The sequence below is a fragment of the Taeniopygia guttata genome, chromosome 3 (genome assembly GCF_048771995.1).
Source record: "Taeniopygia guttata chromosome 3, bTaeGut7.mat, whole genome shotgun sequence".
NCBI classification, from domain to species: Eukaryota; Metazoa; Chordata; class Aves; order Passeriformes; family Estrildidae; genus Taeniopygia; species Taeniopygia guttata.
The window spans coordinates 112,291,833-112,308,583 of record NC_133027.1 but is presented as its reverse complement, the minus strand read 5'-3'; positions in this window follow the sequence as shown (position 1 = coordinate 112,308,583).

The following is a 16,751-nucleotide window of genomic DNA, read 5'->3' as shown; positions in this document are numbered from 1 at the left end:
GGGGGAAAAAAATTCAATATAGTATAGTCCTTCATCTGCAAAGAGCAGAAAAGATGGTTTTCAGTAAGCCTCTTCCACTGCTAATTTTGATGGCCCCCTATTTTGCTGAGCTCTCTGTTGATGGAAAATGAGTTCTATTTGACAATTTGCGTCTGGGGGGAAGGGGGCATCCCATGACCCCATGATGAAATGCTCTGGCAATGTGGAAGACTTAAACTCTCTCCATCACGTTGTCCAAACAGTGGTACAGACAGCAAAGGAGCAAAGGGGTTTCACTGAACTCACACAATCTTGCTATGAGTAAAGGGTCAAGAAATTGAGACAATGAACAATATAAAAGAATCATGTATTTAGAGTGGTTTTGTTCCCTTCATTGCTTATTGGTAAGTATGGGGACTTTACTGCCCCATGAAAAAGGCTACAGGAGAAAACAGAGCTCAAAACCATGTAAAGAGGTTTATCAGGTGGTAGCTTACCCCAGGGATCTGTGTCATTATGAAAACATCACCACAAAAATCCACCAAAGAGCAACAGAAACCTTAGATAAGCCTTAAAGACATAAAAGTTACAGGCTACACTCTTGACCCAAATAGATCAACATGGCCTTTCTCCAGCCAGTGGAACCACCAGGATTTGCATCTGATCCCAGCCCTGGAGTTGGCTCTGGCAGTACAACAGCCTTTGTGATCTGAACATAAGCAGAGTGTGAGCACAGTACTTAGTATCACACTTTGACAATAACTGTTTTTATTTTTAAAGGAGATATTCACAAAACAAAGTTGTGAATATTCACAAAATAAAGTTGCGAATTCTGTGAAGTCCAAATTGACTTTTTGTGGGATGGGCAGGTCAAGATTTATCCCTGGCTCTTACATTCCTCCACAGCTACCTGCTAATGTCTGACACTGAATACAGAATTGCATGAACCTTTGAGTCTCACACAGTATAATCATTATTTTCTCAGTTATGATCACTTTATGGCACTGAATAGTCCAAACTTTTGTTAGCATTTCATGTAGATTTGCAAAGAAGGAAAGATGGTGACAGAGAAGATTACTGAAAATACACCATAAACCCACTGTCCTTCCTCAAAAGAAGTTAAAGCAGAAAAAAAAAAAGTCTCTTTTTCATTAAAAGTAGTTATGATCACTGAGTTGCATTGGAGTACACTAATTTTGTAAAAAATTTGCCTAGAGACCCCTCAATATGGAGACAACCTACAACAGTTACTCTTCATTAAAACAGCATTTTAGGAGAGAGCCTAGCTCAGGCTTATGGCCATTTTTCACTCATATTTTCTGTTCCCCCAACTGCATTTCCAATGTTTTGCATATGGCTACATCAAAGCTAAGCTTAAATAAAACATTAACATCCGAAGAGCCATTACATCCTATAACAGTGTGCTTATAAATTAAAAGTGACCTTTTGTTTAAAGCTTATGATTTCAGCTCTGCAGCTTTAAGGATTTTTTTTTTAATCACAATCAAATTGTGTTAAAACAGAAACTGATAGGAAGATGTTCACAGCCAGAGCTGCAAGTTCTTATTTTTGTGTTTTAAGTGACCAGTTTTCCTTGAAAGTTGTTTTAAATTTGTTGTATTCCACCCGAATGCTGTTCAGAGCTAGTTTTCCAAATATTCCAGTTTGAGAAAAGCAAATTGTGACAGATCCCCCAGATAAACGTTTTGCAAGTCAGCTTATTCTTTCAATATTTACCTGTCCACGCCACTCATTCAAACTTTAGTCAAAAAAACTGTATAACATTAGTAACTTCAACCATGTTCTCACTGTTATCAGATATTTAGTAGAGGCTAGGAAATCCATATGCAACATGCTCTATTGGATAATTCCCCATAAATATGTTTCTTCCCCTCAGAATTTTTCTGCTCTCCTGAAAACACCAGTATTCTATTCAAGTTATCATTTCCCCACCTTCCCTTCCTCCCCCTGTTGCTTTTCAGCTGTTTTTCTCAGAGAAAAAAGCACACAGCATTCTTATTCTGGCAAAGAATTATCCTGCTCTTCCTGCTGGCAAGCAGAACAATAAATATCCCTTTCAAAAAGCATCGCACACTTGTGAACAAGTTGCAGTAAAACTGCAGCAGAGCAGCCAGACATTGCTGATGTTCTTGCTGTTTGTCCATACCCCTTAACACAGAATTTGGCACAGAGAAAAGAACAGACTCAAGCAGTAACACAGGATGTTTTTGGGGGACAGAAACCTGGAAACTTGGGAAAGGGGCTGTATAAAAAGTGCTGATGTGTAGATGTCGCCCTGTTCTTTTAAAAGTTTTAAAGATCTTTTAAAAGTTTTCTATGCCTTCTGATATTTACATATTTCTACTGGAGTCCTCACGCACTGTTCATGTAAATAATGATTGTTTTGCATTCTTCTTTGCGAGAAGAGAGAATTGATGTACTGTTGGTTTATCCAGTGTGGTTGGAGAGGTGGCAATTTTATCCTCCAATCCACTGTCACTTTTAGAAATCTAGATATTGTGAGGTCAGAAATAAAAGTTACTTCCTTTTACTCTTTTGATCTTAGTGTGAGTCTATGAGTTATTTCGTGTCATAGCACAACATGTAATAGCAAATTGAAATGGTGAAGACAGGACCACCTGGGGCGTCATGCTTCTGTTTTCTAATGGCAATGCAAATGATAATGTTTGTGCTATAGGCCCTCTCAGCAACCTTTTGCAGCCTGAAGAACTCTTCATTTTGATTTGTTTAATTAGTTAATGAGGTTGGGGGGAAGTCCATCTTAGGGATCATTATTTAAGGCTTTAAGACACGAAGACTGAAGAAATTACTGTCTGAGGAAGTAGAAAAACTTCCCATTTGTCAGCAGCACACATAATTACACCAAGCACATGAGCTGAACCAGCATTTCTTGGTCCTGATGTCCAGGCAGGGTGCAGGTAGGTAACCTGAGGCACACACTTGTGACTTTTTGTGTCAGTCTCCCCTGGAGCTCAAAGCCACGGAGCTCAGAAGCACATCTCAGAAGGCAGATCTGATGAGCATGCTGACTCTTTGAGGTCCTTAAGAGAGGAAATCTCCTCACAGGTGTTTAACCATTCTGTAGGACATACCTAAGATGCTTGAAAACCTGTGTGAGCCAGTTTTTAAGCATAGAAAATGTTATTTTGCATTAAGTGGGAAACTAGTTAAGTGTAGAGTTTAGTTTTGCTTAATAATACAACTAACAGAAGTAAAAAAAAAAAAAAAAATTTTTAACAAAAAGATATTTTCCATGGCTCTTCTGAACTTGGAGCAATTTTTCCCTTATGCCAGTAAAAGAACACGACAGTTTTGCAAAGAAGAGTGGAAGGCAGAGACAGGGAGGTAACTCCAAACAAGTGCGAGGTGTATCTGAACAAATGGTTACTTATCCCTTAGATATCTGTGTAGAGTCTGTTACAGGCCAAGCTGTGTACACCTTTTACACTCTTAGTTATTAACCTTTTACAAGTAGAATTTTTGTATAAAGTGCAGAACTGAACTCCCTTACAAGAACAAATGTACTGCTCCAGGAGACCCGTTACTGCAGGAGTTGAATACAAGTGTCAATCTGCAGTTTTTTTAAAGCTGCCAGTTTTAAGTCTGTACTTGACACACATAAACATATGCAACTGCTTTTCTTTTTAATTAGGCTTTTATCTATGACAGAATACAATACCATTGCAGTGAAGGTCAAAAAATGGACTAACTACTGCCTGTCACCTCTGTTTTGCTAAAGCCAGCCTACAGTATGCTAAAGTTTGTGTAAATGTCTATTCTTTCTTTTGGAAGCCTCATCTTTGTTACCTAACTAAACTTTAAAAGCCTCACTATGAGCATCTCCTCAAAGATTCAGAAAAATCTGGCCTCAGCCCACCATTCTTCACTCCAGCTAAGATGCATTTCACACAGAATCAATAAAGCTTTAAACTTCTTGAGGGAAACTATGTTTCTGAAAATTATGTTAATATTAGGCTGCTTTTTTGTCTCTTTCATTTCTACTCTGAAAAGTGAGGAGAATTCAAACTTATCCCAGCTTTAATATCTTCATACCTCCACCTGTGGCCCCTGGTGTCTCTACTCCAAGTCCAAAATTTCCTTTCTAGTCCATTATGTCATTTCTTAAGCTACCAGTTCTTCCCAGATAGCTGTTTCCTTTATAAAGTGACTGAGGACAACACCTTTACAGTGCTGAAAAAAATCAGGGAATACAGGTGTCCAGTTTGGGTTTTTTCCTCTCTCAAAGTTTCAGTAGCCTTTCAGAAAAATACCTCCTTGCAGACTGTTAGTAGAGAAAACAGCTAAGCAGTAAAATGCCAGGCCATTATCACCTGTGGGGATAGGAGGTGTAACAACTGCTATATTGCAAGTATTTATTAATTGTTAATCTAAGAGTAAGAAATAAAGATATTTCTGGTGTTTATAACACTGCCAGAAAAATCTCTCAATGGTATTTACCTTAAGGTTTGAGCACTATACCAAAATCAAGCTTACCTGCAGGCTAACTGGAAACAAGATATACAAGCCAAACTTCACAGGCTACACCCTCACAAACTACACATTGACACCAAAGAATGCTTTGATTACAGCCCTACTGAAATAATAGCCATTATCAAAAGGGGTTCCTACTCAAAATTAAACCAGGAAATAAATTCAGCCCTGAAAGTGCATTTTTCATATGTGATGTTTTTTGGTAGCTGCTTCATGCTCCTGTTTCTGTTCTCTGGACCCAAATACAATAATCAGGAAGATCAGCCGGCTTAGACATGATTTCACTTTGGTTTTGGTGTAACTTTGGCAAGTGTCCTCAATCAAAGAGCATTTTTTTCTGTACTTTGGCTGCTGGACATAGGTCTCTTAGGGTTTTAACTACAACAGTTGTGTTCAATGTTAAGAAATATGGTTTTAAACATACAGAAAACTGCCCTGTTCTTTTGAGAGTTTTTAAGTTCTTCTAAAAGTTTCTTATGTCTTCTAATGTTCACATATTTCTACTGAATTTTTTTCACTGTTCATACAAACAATAATTGTTTTGCATTCTTTGTCGGTGTAGGAATTGATGGACTGTTGGTTTGACCAGTGTGGTTGGAGAGGTGGCAGTTTCACCCTCCAAGCCACTGTCACTTTTGCTATTCTGTATATAGTGGAGTAAAAAAATAAAGCTCTCTTTGGGTCGTTTTCTTTCCCCTTTTACATCTAGCATCCATGTGTGAGTTATTTCTTGTCATAGTGTGACAGAAAACCAAACCAAAGCAATAAAAAGCCTTACTCTCTCCCCACATCTTACTTGTGATAAGTAAATACATTTGATTTCCTATAAGAGCAAAGTGCAGCACTTTAGGTATAACTCAGTAGAAACTGAATAAATCATTTAACTGAAAAGTTTCAGGTAGTTTATAACAGAGAAACAGAAAATGCTGTTTACATTTTAACAACATCATTATACTTTCAATGGCATTTGTTTCTGGGAATTTTGATCAGCACAGGGAGCTCATTAAGTAGTCTGAGTAGATGTAACTACAGAAGAAATGTTACAGAATTAAATTACTGCAATCCTTCTACAGTTTTCATTCAATTCTAAATGAAGCATTTTTTCTTCCACAAAGCAAATCACAGATATTTTACAAAATATTTTTCAGAAGACTATTTCCCCAAAAAACTGTCAGGCAGGACTATAGGAAGAATTTCTTTTCAATTTGGCAGCTGAATTAAAACTAAGAAAAAAGGAAAAAACCCTTCCATTCATGCTGTACCAAATTAGAATAAGTTTTGGTTTTGTTTTATTGGACCAACAAAACCCAAGATTTCCATTTCACTTGATACAGATACTTCTCTTAATAAAATGAAATCAGATATAAAGACTGAAACTCATCATTTACTTTATGGGCCAGAAGAGAACATCTGGAGATGAAGTAGAAAGTCTCAGTCCTGCTTTCTCCCATGGAAATTGCAGTCCACACCTCACTACTCCACTGACACAAAAACACCTATAGGGAGAAGTACTATTCTCACTTTGTTCAAATGATACCATTTAATGACAATATTATAACATCAAAAGTTAAATATTGCCTCGAGCCTAGGCAAGAAACAAGTTCTCCTACACACTGCCTTCGATCCACTCACAAAAGTCATTCCCTTCACCAGTGCAGGTTTCTTTTAATACAAAGTAAACTCCACCAAGAGGCAAGTGAGATCAAGGAAAACCCTTGTGGTGCTGTCAGGGTATTAATGAGCCTTTACTGCCCTGATGGTCCAGCTGGGACCATCCAACCACCTTGCCCCTAATGGATGTCCTGCCTGTGTGACATTCACATTCTCTGGGCAGAGAGATGCAATTCTGTCTCTCAGGGTTGCACAGAGAGAAGAAGAGAAAACAATCTTTACCTCTGCTCCTTTGTTCTCCCCATGTGGAATGTGGTGTGGAGATTGTTTACCTCAAGTGATTGCTGGGCTGGATTCTGGTGAAGGTTGTTTGGGTTCAGTGACCAATGGATCCACCTGTGGCTGGGGCTCTCAGCAGAGAGCACAAGTTTGAGTTAAGCAAGTAAGAAGTATGTAGAATAGTATAGCATCTTTTTAAATAGTATATTAATGTAATATAGTATAGTTTGAATAACGCTATCCTTCAGCCTTCTGATCTGGAGCCAGACATCATCATTTCTTCCACCCCATAGTTCCTCCAGCCATAGGGTCCACCCTTTCACCTCTGCCAGAGCCTGCTTCACAGGTCCATGTGAGCAGAACAAAACCCATGAAGGAGGAGAAAATAATGGTTGATCATGATGGAAAATGAAGTTACGAAGTTACATAAGCTAATAGCAGAATATTGTAAAAAAAAATAAATAAAATTAACCAAAAAAGCTTTCACTCTACAAAAATTATATTCAGCAAGCTGCCTCTCTTCAATTTGATTAGGAAGTTTAAAAGGTCATGACAGACCACAGAACACTTGCATCCTGGAAATGAGTCGGCCTTCAGAGTATGGAGCTGGAATACCTTGCTGTAGCAGCCTGCTCTTCTTGCATCTAAGATATTGAAACTATAGGCTGCCACATGGAATTTTATGTCTGTGAAACATTTTCTGAGCTAGCATAATTATATTTGAAGTTTTAGCGTGATATAAACTGCTTTTAAGCCCCATAAAAAGCTTCTGGTGGTCTGGACAACAAACCTCTCTAGTGCTATAAGCCAGATATTAGTCAAGAAAAATGTTTTGTTTTAACATTTTCCATCAAACACTCAGAAATTTACCCAAAATCACTCACTTGTTTCCATACACATTTTTAATGTTGTGGACACGTCACAAGTCATGGGAAAAAATTTGCTGCCACAAATTGCAACTAGCCCTGGTAAAGAGCTATTTCTCTAGGAACAAGGGCCTCAACACTGCTGAGAAAAAAAAAAAAAAAACACACCTAAATATAGCATGTGCAATAGTGAAATTTGCTATTACTTCAGACTTCTGGAATCAAGACACCAAGTTAGTCATAAATGCTCTGTGACATTAAGTTTTCCAAAGATACCAAAACTTTGACTAGTAAACCATAAATTTATGAACTCCAGAAAACCTCAGTAGGCAAAATGGAATCTTTAGGTTAGCAAAGGCAATTCCAGTGATATAATTTTATTATCCCCTTACTACTTCACAGCTCAGAAAGCAGGAAGCATCTAAACTAAAGCAGTATCTCCACATCAGGCAGGATTTTATAAGGAACTATGTGAGCAATGCAAAAAAAAAAAAAAAGGAACACAGACTATGCAAAGCTCAGTCCAACAAACAGAATAATTCCTACCTTTTTTGTATTTTTTGTAACTGTACAGTACTCTGCTACCAGCAAGAATGCAAAATCCCATGACACATTTCTGAAAAGGAAAGGCTTCTCCCCATCCCAATCTGCCAAGCCAAGCTTCTGCTTGCAAAGAGCCCCAGGGTTTGCCTGTGTGAGACCTCCAACACCCTGCAACAGGTTGGCCTGCCTCATTTTTGGGGAAAACCTTCTCTGGGAAAGCTCTAGTGGGAGCTCACAGCCAGCAGCATGGATTTCACTTGCATGGATAATCACCCTCTAAAGGATCTGGACTACAGACATGGGGAAAAGGGGATTCTCACCAGGGAAATTACCTGTCCAAGGTCCCACTCTCTCTCTGCCACCACTCCAAGGAAGCAGCCCACCCAACTTCCCAGCAACAACTCCACGTCTTTGAAAGAGAGTCCCCAAATAAAGATAGTAACCAACCAGCATGTTAGCTAATAGCCTGAGGGAATCCGAGGGCATTCTATGCTCTAATACTCTGTTCATTAACTGTAGTAACAACCAATTTCAAGGTGATTATTGCCATTATAAGCTATGATCAATTTTTTAAACATGCTTCCATTTTTATCCGGCTTAAATCTGGTGCAATAGAGCAAGGGGAGCAGCTGTGTTGAGAATTAGACTTTTCCCCAGATTAATATCTGATTTTCCATCAAAGAGAATACAGGACACATTCTGTTAGGTTTCTAATTGTTTCTACCATAAAACTCCACCACACTGAAATATGATCTCTAATAATTTTTAGCTTGAACTTCCTATACATAATCCATCTGACTAGATGGTCCTCAGCAAAAGCCGTTAAAGCAATTTGTTTCACTTACGTAGAGGAATAAATCAGCACTTAATTAGCTGTGGTTTATTATTAACAGCACTGGTGAGCTGACCATATGCCATGACTTCATCCTCTCACTCAGAAAAATGAGAATATACTGATTGTTTTTATTATGTCTTTCGACACTCAGCCAGGGTTCCAATGAAATGAAGATGGAGAGTTTTGCAATGTTACTCAATGATAAATAATAATATCCTACAACTCTTTACCCTGGCTTTCAGGATTCACCTTTATATGCTCTTTTACTGGAAGCACTTACTAACATCTCTCACAGCAGAAAAAGATATAAATATGCCTTAGATTGTCTCCAGGGGATATATTATACATAGCATAGCACATTTCTTTGTGGACCTTCAAATATACTGGCTCCAAAACGTGGCATATGTTCAACTCCTGAATACTTGAGAAACAGTATGCATTTAATGTAAAGGCCAGAAAGACTCACCTTCCTAATTTTTTTTTTACTTAATTGAGTCCATCCTGCAAATCCTTATGAAATCAGTACAGCACCAAATAACACAGGGTTTGATCTTCTGCCAGGAGAGCCTTGAACTCTTTAGTAGACACAGCGGCAAAATAAAACTTTCTTGAAAACATTACAGGATGGTGAGTTGCTTTGGAACAAGTTCAGCTGCACAGAATTTACCCACTCTGGATAGACCCAAAATGATCCAAAGGTCCTTTGAGATGCAGACCTACGAACCATGGTAGCAAACACAGACACAACCTCAATTCAGCAAATAGCAGGTGGTTTATATTTGTCAAATCAGGACAGAGAGCCTTCAAATCCAAAGGCAGCTGTGAAGTTGTTACCTCTATGGGTAAGAATGCCCTGGATCTGACCTGTTTCTGGGGAGATGTAGGGTTTGTCACCATGAGCCAATGGGTCTATTCCTAAGTACTTTTGACCAAAGATCTGTCTGGGTGGTCACACTCAAGAGAGTTGTGGTCAATGATTTGTTGTCCACGTAAACAACGGTGATGAAAGGCATTCCTCCATGGTTGGTATTTTTTGGAACCCTAAGAATTTTAGACTTTCTGTGCTGACAAACACTGACCGCCAAGAGAACACTACATTTGACCTGAAGCTGTGAAAAAGCTTCCAAAATTGAATTACAGAACTGGGATTATGGGTGTGTAGTTTGAATAGAAGTGTGTAGTATCACATGGTGGAAAACTTAAGAGTTTAAAGTTTTAGAATATAGTAATACATATAAAGCAAGATAGAAGTTTTAGGGCAGAGGCTAGTTCTTCTTTTCCACCTTCTTTTCCATGAGTTTGGGTAGTATTGTGTAATGGGATAAAAAGGTCTGCATTGCATCCCAGGGGTGGTCTGCTATTGGGTAAAAAGTAAAAATAATTTAGGTATCATTTCTTAATTAGACAGTTTATCCTTAAAAGGCCTCATAGAGAGAGAGACACAGCTCCATTTTTAGTTTGTTAGAGTGAAGTGCTGTAGATCTCACAGTTTGTGAGCCTGTAATATAGATAAGAACTAACACACATCTGAGTCCAAACAAGAAACACCATCTCGCACATTTAATCCTGACCTTAGCAAAAAAAGAAGCAAAGAATCCACAAGTATTTTTAGTGACATGGACCCTCAGCAAGTTCTCCCTTTCTCCTCCTTGAAAGACCAGGAACTTGCTCATTGACAGCTGACAGCCTCCTCAGAGGAGATACCACTGAAATTCCTTGGTTGTTTCCAGACCTGAAGTGACCATGTTATATCTCTAGACAGGACTATCCAAACGAAAAAATTCTCTGAGGAGGAGTGAATGCACCACATTTCCTCTTACTGTCTCAGGACTTAAGCTCTCAGCATGCAGTACTATACTTTTAATATACCTGTGGTCACAGGCTGGTTTTAGGTGCAGAGCACTGCAAAGGTGAGTGGCAAAGGGCTGCTCCAGGAACATAATGGAGACAGGAGATGAACAGGGATTTACAAATAAGACAGTAGCTGGCCATGTGCTCCACCACATTTTTTTTCCCCCCCATTACTTCATTGTCATGCCCAGATCAGGGATATCTTAGTTCTTCTCATCCTTGGTAAAATAAAATTTAAATCAGTCCATGCAGCCAAGAAGCCTTGAACCAGACCTATTAAATCAGCATCATAATCAGGATGCAGATAGACATCCTTAATCTGCGTTAGCTTCAGCCTGTTTGCTGTCACAAATCATTCATTTAAGTTTTCTATGGAGATTGAAGAACCATTTGCAACTTGCTTAATTGACTCTGGAAAAACTCTCTGCTGCCACAGCAACTCTAGTCTTGTGTCAAGAGGAAGAAAAAGTTACTGACCACAGAAAGTTAGTCTTGGGCATGGCTTTATTTTCAGCAAGGAAGGGAAGGAGCCACACAAACTCATGGCCTGAGTAGCCACAGATCTGAACTTGGAGGAAACTGGGAATACATGAATCCTTTCAGTCTGCTGAAAAGATTTCACTTGAAAGAAGATCATAATCCAACAATTGTAAAATGTAATTTGAACAGTGCTGTTCCTCCATGGACCTCAAAGGTCAAAGTGAATGGAAATGACACACAACACACCAAGGCATGGTCCCCACAGGAAGCACCACAAACATGATGAGACTGAACAATAAAATAAAGTTGTACCATCACATGGTTTCTCTCAAGTCACTGGAGCTCCAGGAAAAGCACTGAGTTCCCTCGTCCACTTGAGTTCCACATGTGCAACTTGAAACTGAAAGCTACAGCACTGAGATAAGTGAGATAATATCACTTTTCATAAAATGCCACTTTGTAGGAGAATATCCTTATTTTTCTAAGCAGTCTGGATGGAGGCCTTAGATGTGTGGCCCCTTGGTACCTGTTCTAATTGCATTTCCTCTCAGTACAGGCATCATGAACCAGAGCTGGATTTGTTCAGGAAAGGGGGAAAGGATCTCTCTTTGGCACAAAGCCTCATTAGCCAGTGTCGGGTGCATGGTTTTGGGATTTTTAATATCAGCCTTAATGGAAAGGGTTGCTCCTTCCAAAAGCTGTCCAATACCCATTACTGTTAAATACTTGCTGATCTTGTAATCATCACATTCATCAGTTGCTGGATGTCATCTCATATTTTCCATGGCTTTTGGCACCTCTGTGTGGTACTAACGATTAATGGCAGCAGCATGTTGATCTTTAGCTGCCAAGTGCTGCTGGCCAGCACCCTAAACTTTCAGTGGCTCTTCTCCCTGGCAGAAAGAATTGCTTCCAGTGTAATCAGGTCATTCCTGAGCAAGGGGCAAAGAAGCATAGGGATTTTTAACCTACATCTATAGGAGTGATATATCAGCAATGAAAAAGTGCCTGTGCCAGTTCCTCAGCTCGATCATCAGAGAAGCCCACAAATACTGTGTGATTCATGGCAGCCTAAGATCTGGTCTTAATTTTCCTCAGCTCTGCTTCCATAATTCACATTTGTGCTGATCAATTGGCACAGGGTGTTAAATGCCATCAAGCTGATTGATACTGTAAGCAAGGACTAAATGTGCACAAAATACAAAGACAAAGTAAAAATACTTTTTACAAAGTAAAGAATCAGGCCCTGTGTATTCATTAAGAGCCCCCTGTTTCCCATGGGATACTCTGCTTGTGTGGGGAATACACTTCCCAAGAACTTTATCATTTAACTCTGCTCTTTACTTCCAAGTAATGGAAACAGCTCTGTGTCAACTCTGCTCCTGCTGCCAGCCCCAAGGGGGTTTGAGCTTGTTGCTCCTCCTCTTAGCCCACAAACTTCCTCATTACACCCCTGCTCACAAAATGATATTTCACAAGGATATCTTTCCAAATCTCCCTGTAAATGCACCAGACTAAATCCTGTCCTCAGTTCAGCCTTTGCCAGTGTTTTTAACCAGATTTCACCTGCCTCTGTACAGAGAGCACACAGGTGTGAAGATGGTCTGTGGCATTTCTTAGCAAAGCTGTGATCTGTGAGAGGATCTGCCAGTCCAAAGGAAAAGCACATCTGGTTTTAAAAATGCCTCACCCAGTGCAATTCAGCATGCCTACAGTGAAGCCAGTGAAGAGGGAGACATTTACTCCAGATGTTTATCTGATCCTTGGCAATCATGTATTCAGTGATTCCTCTCCCGATTCTTAATTATGTTCTGATCAACTTACTTGGAGCTTTTTCCTCGTACAGTAAAGCTTGCTGAAAGTGCCTCTGCTTCAGGGACTCCTTTGAAATATGTCTAAGCTTCCAAGGGTAATGAACTCTTTTATAATAAACGCCTAGCTGTAATATGAACAATACTTGGCTTCCAGGAACTGCCTTATAATTACACGGCTCAGTATTGCATGTCAGAGGTTTGCTTCATCTTTAATATTTTATGAAGAAGTTCGGATTCTGACAGTAAAAGTGTTTAACCCAGAGGACCTGGAACCCTGACTATTATTTTGCACAGTAGCCATCCAGCTACACTTTTGTGCACCACCATTATATCCCTGGTGCATACTCACATCCTTTGATACTCTCTAAGCAGACACGACCACATGCTGTCCAGATGGAAACCTGGCTGCATCATTACATTATATTGAAATAACCCAATACCACCTGTTTCTGCTGGGGTTTCTGCCAACATTTTCCCATAAAACATTTATTTTGCTAATATTTTAGTTGGTCACCTCAGAAGGACACTTGAAGTTAAAGATTTACCATGTGTGCAGCCAAAAGGAAAACCCTCCAAAAAAAAAAGCAACAAAACTCAATAGCTAATGCCTATTGTTTAAAAGGTGGATATATTCACCTAGGCACTAGGCATTAACACTCTGCAGGGACACAAAACCAAACACAGATTTTTGGCAGTGTACATCGAGTGAAATATTTTAAATGTCTCGGTCCTCACCTCTCACATAATTAAGAAAAACTTTCATGCATGGAGTGGGGCTAATATACAATAACACTAATGAAAACTCATTAGGGTTTTTTTGTTGTTGTTTTTTATTAATCTGGATATATCATGTTATAAAACCCCCTGTCTCCCTTCTCTTCCCCTCTACAGATAAAACAGCTTATCCAAAGTGAATCTGTATAAAAGAAAAAACCTTACAATTCCTAGCCTATTTGAAATGTTTAAAGTATTTATTAGACACCTTCTACAGCAGCAGTAGTATTTCATAAATTTAGATTTTATATTTTTAGAGACATTTTTCTTTATATTTTTAGTGACTACCAAAAGCATTTGATAAAAATTTTCCTAGCATGTTGTCACTCAGGTATATACCTTATACTCTTCAGTGTTGATCTCTGTACAAAAATCCAACTTGTGCCTGGACTTCACACAAAGGATTTTTTCTCATATATAAATATTTTATTTGAAGAAAAGCAAAGTTTATTAACAATCTACTATTCCTATTTTTCTTGATATCAATTATTACTATTCAATTTTAAAAGCTGCTCTTCTCCTAAGGAGAAGAATCAACAAGTGACCAACAGAACACCACAAAGACCCAGCAGTGCTTCTTGAAATACAGTAGACATTGCGACACACATTAATTATTTGACAAATAAAAGTACATCAGTAGAAAAAAAATGATGTAATCCAAAAACAAAATCCAGAAACAGAAAAAAAATGCTTACAAACTAAGAAGATAATCCCTAATTACAAATGAGAATGTCTTCAGCTGTTAGAAAACTATCTTACAATAGGGGGAAAACAATTGAAAAATTAAAATTGTGATTTTTTTTCTGCATATTTTGTTTGAATGTATTTAAGATACCTCCAATTCTATTAACCTACAAAATTAACCAATAAAAAATCCACCAGAAAAATTTGCAGTAATTATAAAAAAAAAAAATATAAAAGAGTGTATAAAACAGCTTCAAGTTTGCTTGCTTGGATTTGTTCTAAATATAGCCCTAGCCATTTTTATCATGTCACAGAATACTTTTGTAGCTTGTAAAAGAACAGTATGAGAATTGAAAGGAAAAAGAAAGGGAGCAGTTATAAGTTTAGCCTTGTTTTGCTCCTTTCTCCTTTTCACCATCATTCCACATTCCATTCCCAATTAAAATCACCCATTTATAACCAAATCCCTGGCTGTTGGCATGAAAGAAATTTAGATTTTTGCCTATTTTTAAAAAGCCAACTTATAACCTGAAAGCACTATAGTAATTGATTAATCATCACAAGCAAAGCAAAGTATCTATTTGACAGATTCTAGTCACGGTCACATCCCTTCCCTGCAGACAGGTAGTTAGATAATTAAGCAATCCATTTCACTGCATATATGCTATACACAAAAGCAACTGACACACAATGAATCTTGCTAAGCTTTTGTTCAACATATGAAATACTGGATAATCACCCTTTTTTATGAAAGCACTTGACCTTTAAATTGATACCCCCCCCCAAAAAAAGGTGGTAATCGCTACTCAAAGAGATATTGAATGCTCTGCAGCTAATCCAGAAGATCACTGCCCATTAGTCATTATTAGATTTTTTTGTCTAAAGGTGAGTATTTGATTATAACAAAGAGAAAAAAAAATACTATTTATGTTGCTGTGAATGCCTATACTCTCCTCTTTGTAAATCACAGTGACAATCAGAGTTACAGACTACCTGAACGTGAATATCATTTACACATTTGATCCCTGCTCAGAGAGCACCTTTATAAGCTTTGAATGACAGAAAGCAAGATTATAATTGACAGTGATTTTAAATATTACATATGTTGCATGTATCACAAGTTTTTTTTTTCTTAAGCAGCTGATGTGTATTATATTCTTTTGTATAATACATTGGAAATACATTTCTGTTCTTCAGTTTAGGAAAAGTGAATTAAAAAATTTTAAATGCAATGGAGAAACTGCACAACCTTCTTTTAAAAAAAAGCAAAAAAATATTCTTTTATTACATTTTAACTGTTTCCCTGTTCACTTTTTCCATGGCATCACTAACCATATGTCGCATCCCAGAAATTATACTTCAGCTACAAGGATGATGTATGGTACAACACTGGCTGGATGACCTTGCTCAGACTTTGGGTACCACCCCAAGTGGTTATAGGGTCCTACCCTACCCAGAGTCCAGCATGTGCTGGTTCACATCCTTATCAGTGACCAGAGAGAGGATGGAGAGCACTCTCAGCAAGTCTGCAATCACACCAGGCACCTGCTGATACTCCCCCTGCTCAGGGGTGCCATTCAATGGGACACAGACAGGCCAGAGGAAAGGACACACAGGGAAATTTATGAAATTCAACAGGAACAAACACAATGTCCTCCCTCAGGAAAGAAGCTCCAGGATGCAGGACAGGCTTGGGACAGGCTGGGTCTGTAGAGAAGGTGCCCAGTACATGTTTTCCCCAATATATAAATAACCAAGGGCAGACCAGAAACTGCCTTCTTGCAGTAAAAAGCTTCTCTCAGCACAAAATTGAAAAATCTTTATGAAGAAAAGCTACAGTATGCTTTTATGCTTGTTTATTCTAAGCCTTTTCAACTTCATGGCTATTTCACCAAGGTACATGTGACAGACTATATACTTTTTTTTGTATTAGCAGTTACTTAGTATTATTAATACTCTTGGACTTGAAGCAAAAAATAATCAGGAAATCATTTTCATGTAAGAAGATAATCCAGATGGCCTTAAAGATTTGGCCATCAGATTTGGTTATCTGACATTTTTAACAGTCCCTTTCCAGTCAAATGCTCCCAATATTCTTCATGACTGTTTTACTGACTTGGGTATCCAGACACACACGTGCCAGTCCAGCACAATGCAGTCTGACCCTCTCCCACATTTACATGTTAGACCTGATACCTGCCTAGTTGCTATGTGCAAATCACAATGCAGAGGACACAGGACATTCAAATCTTACTTGTTTTTTCTCCAGGATGTTTTGTTCCACTCCTCCCATAAGTTGCTTTTAGGATGTATTGAAATGTTTCCTGCCAGCACTTCTCTTTTTGTTGGTATAGCCTTTTTGGGGCTACCTAAAAACAGAAACCAGGCAAAAAATAAGGGAATAAAAAACTGTTATATTTATTGAAAGGCCTTCAGGTACATTTCAGGCAGATAAAGCCCTCCCCAGGGGGTACACCCAAAAATGGACAACATTTGATGAGTTTTCACACTTTTATAAGTTTG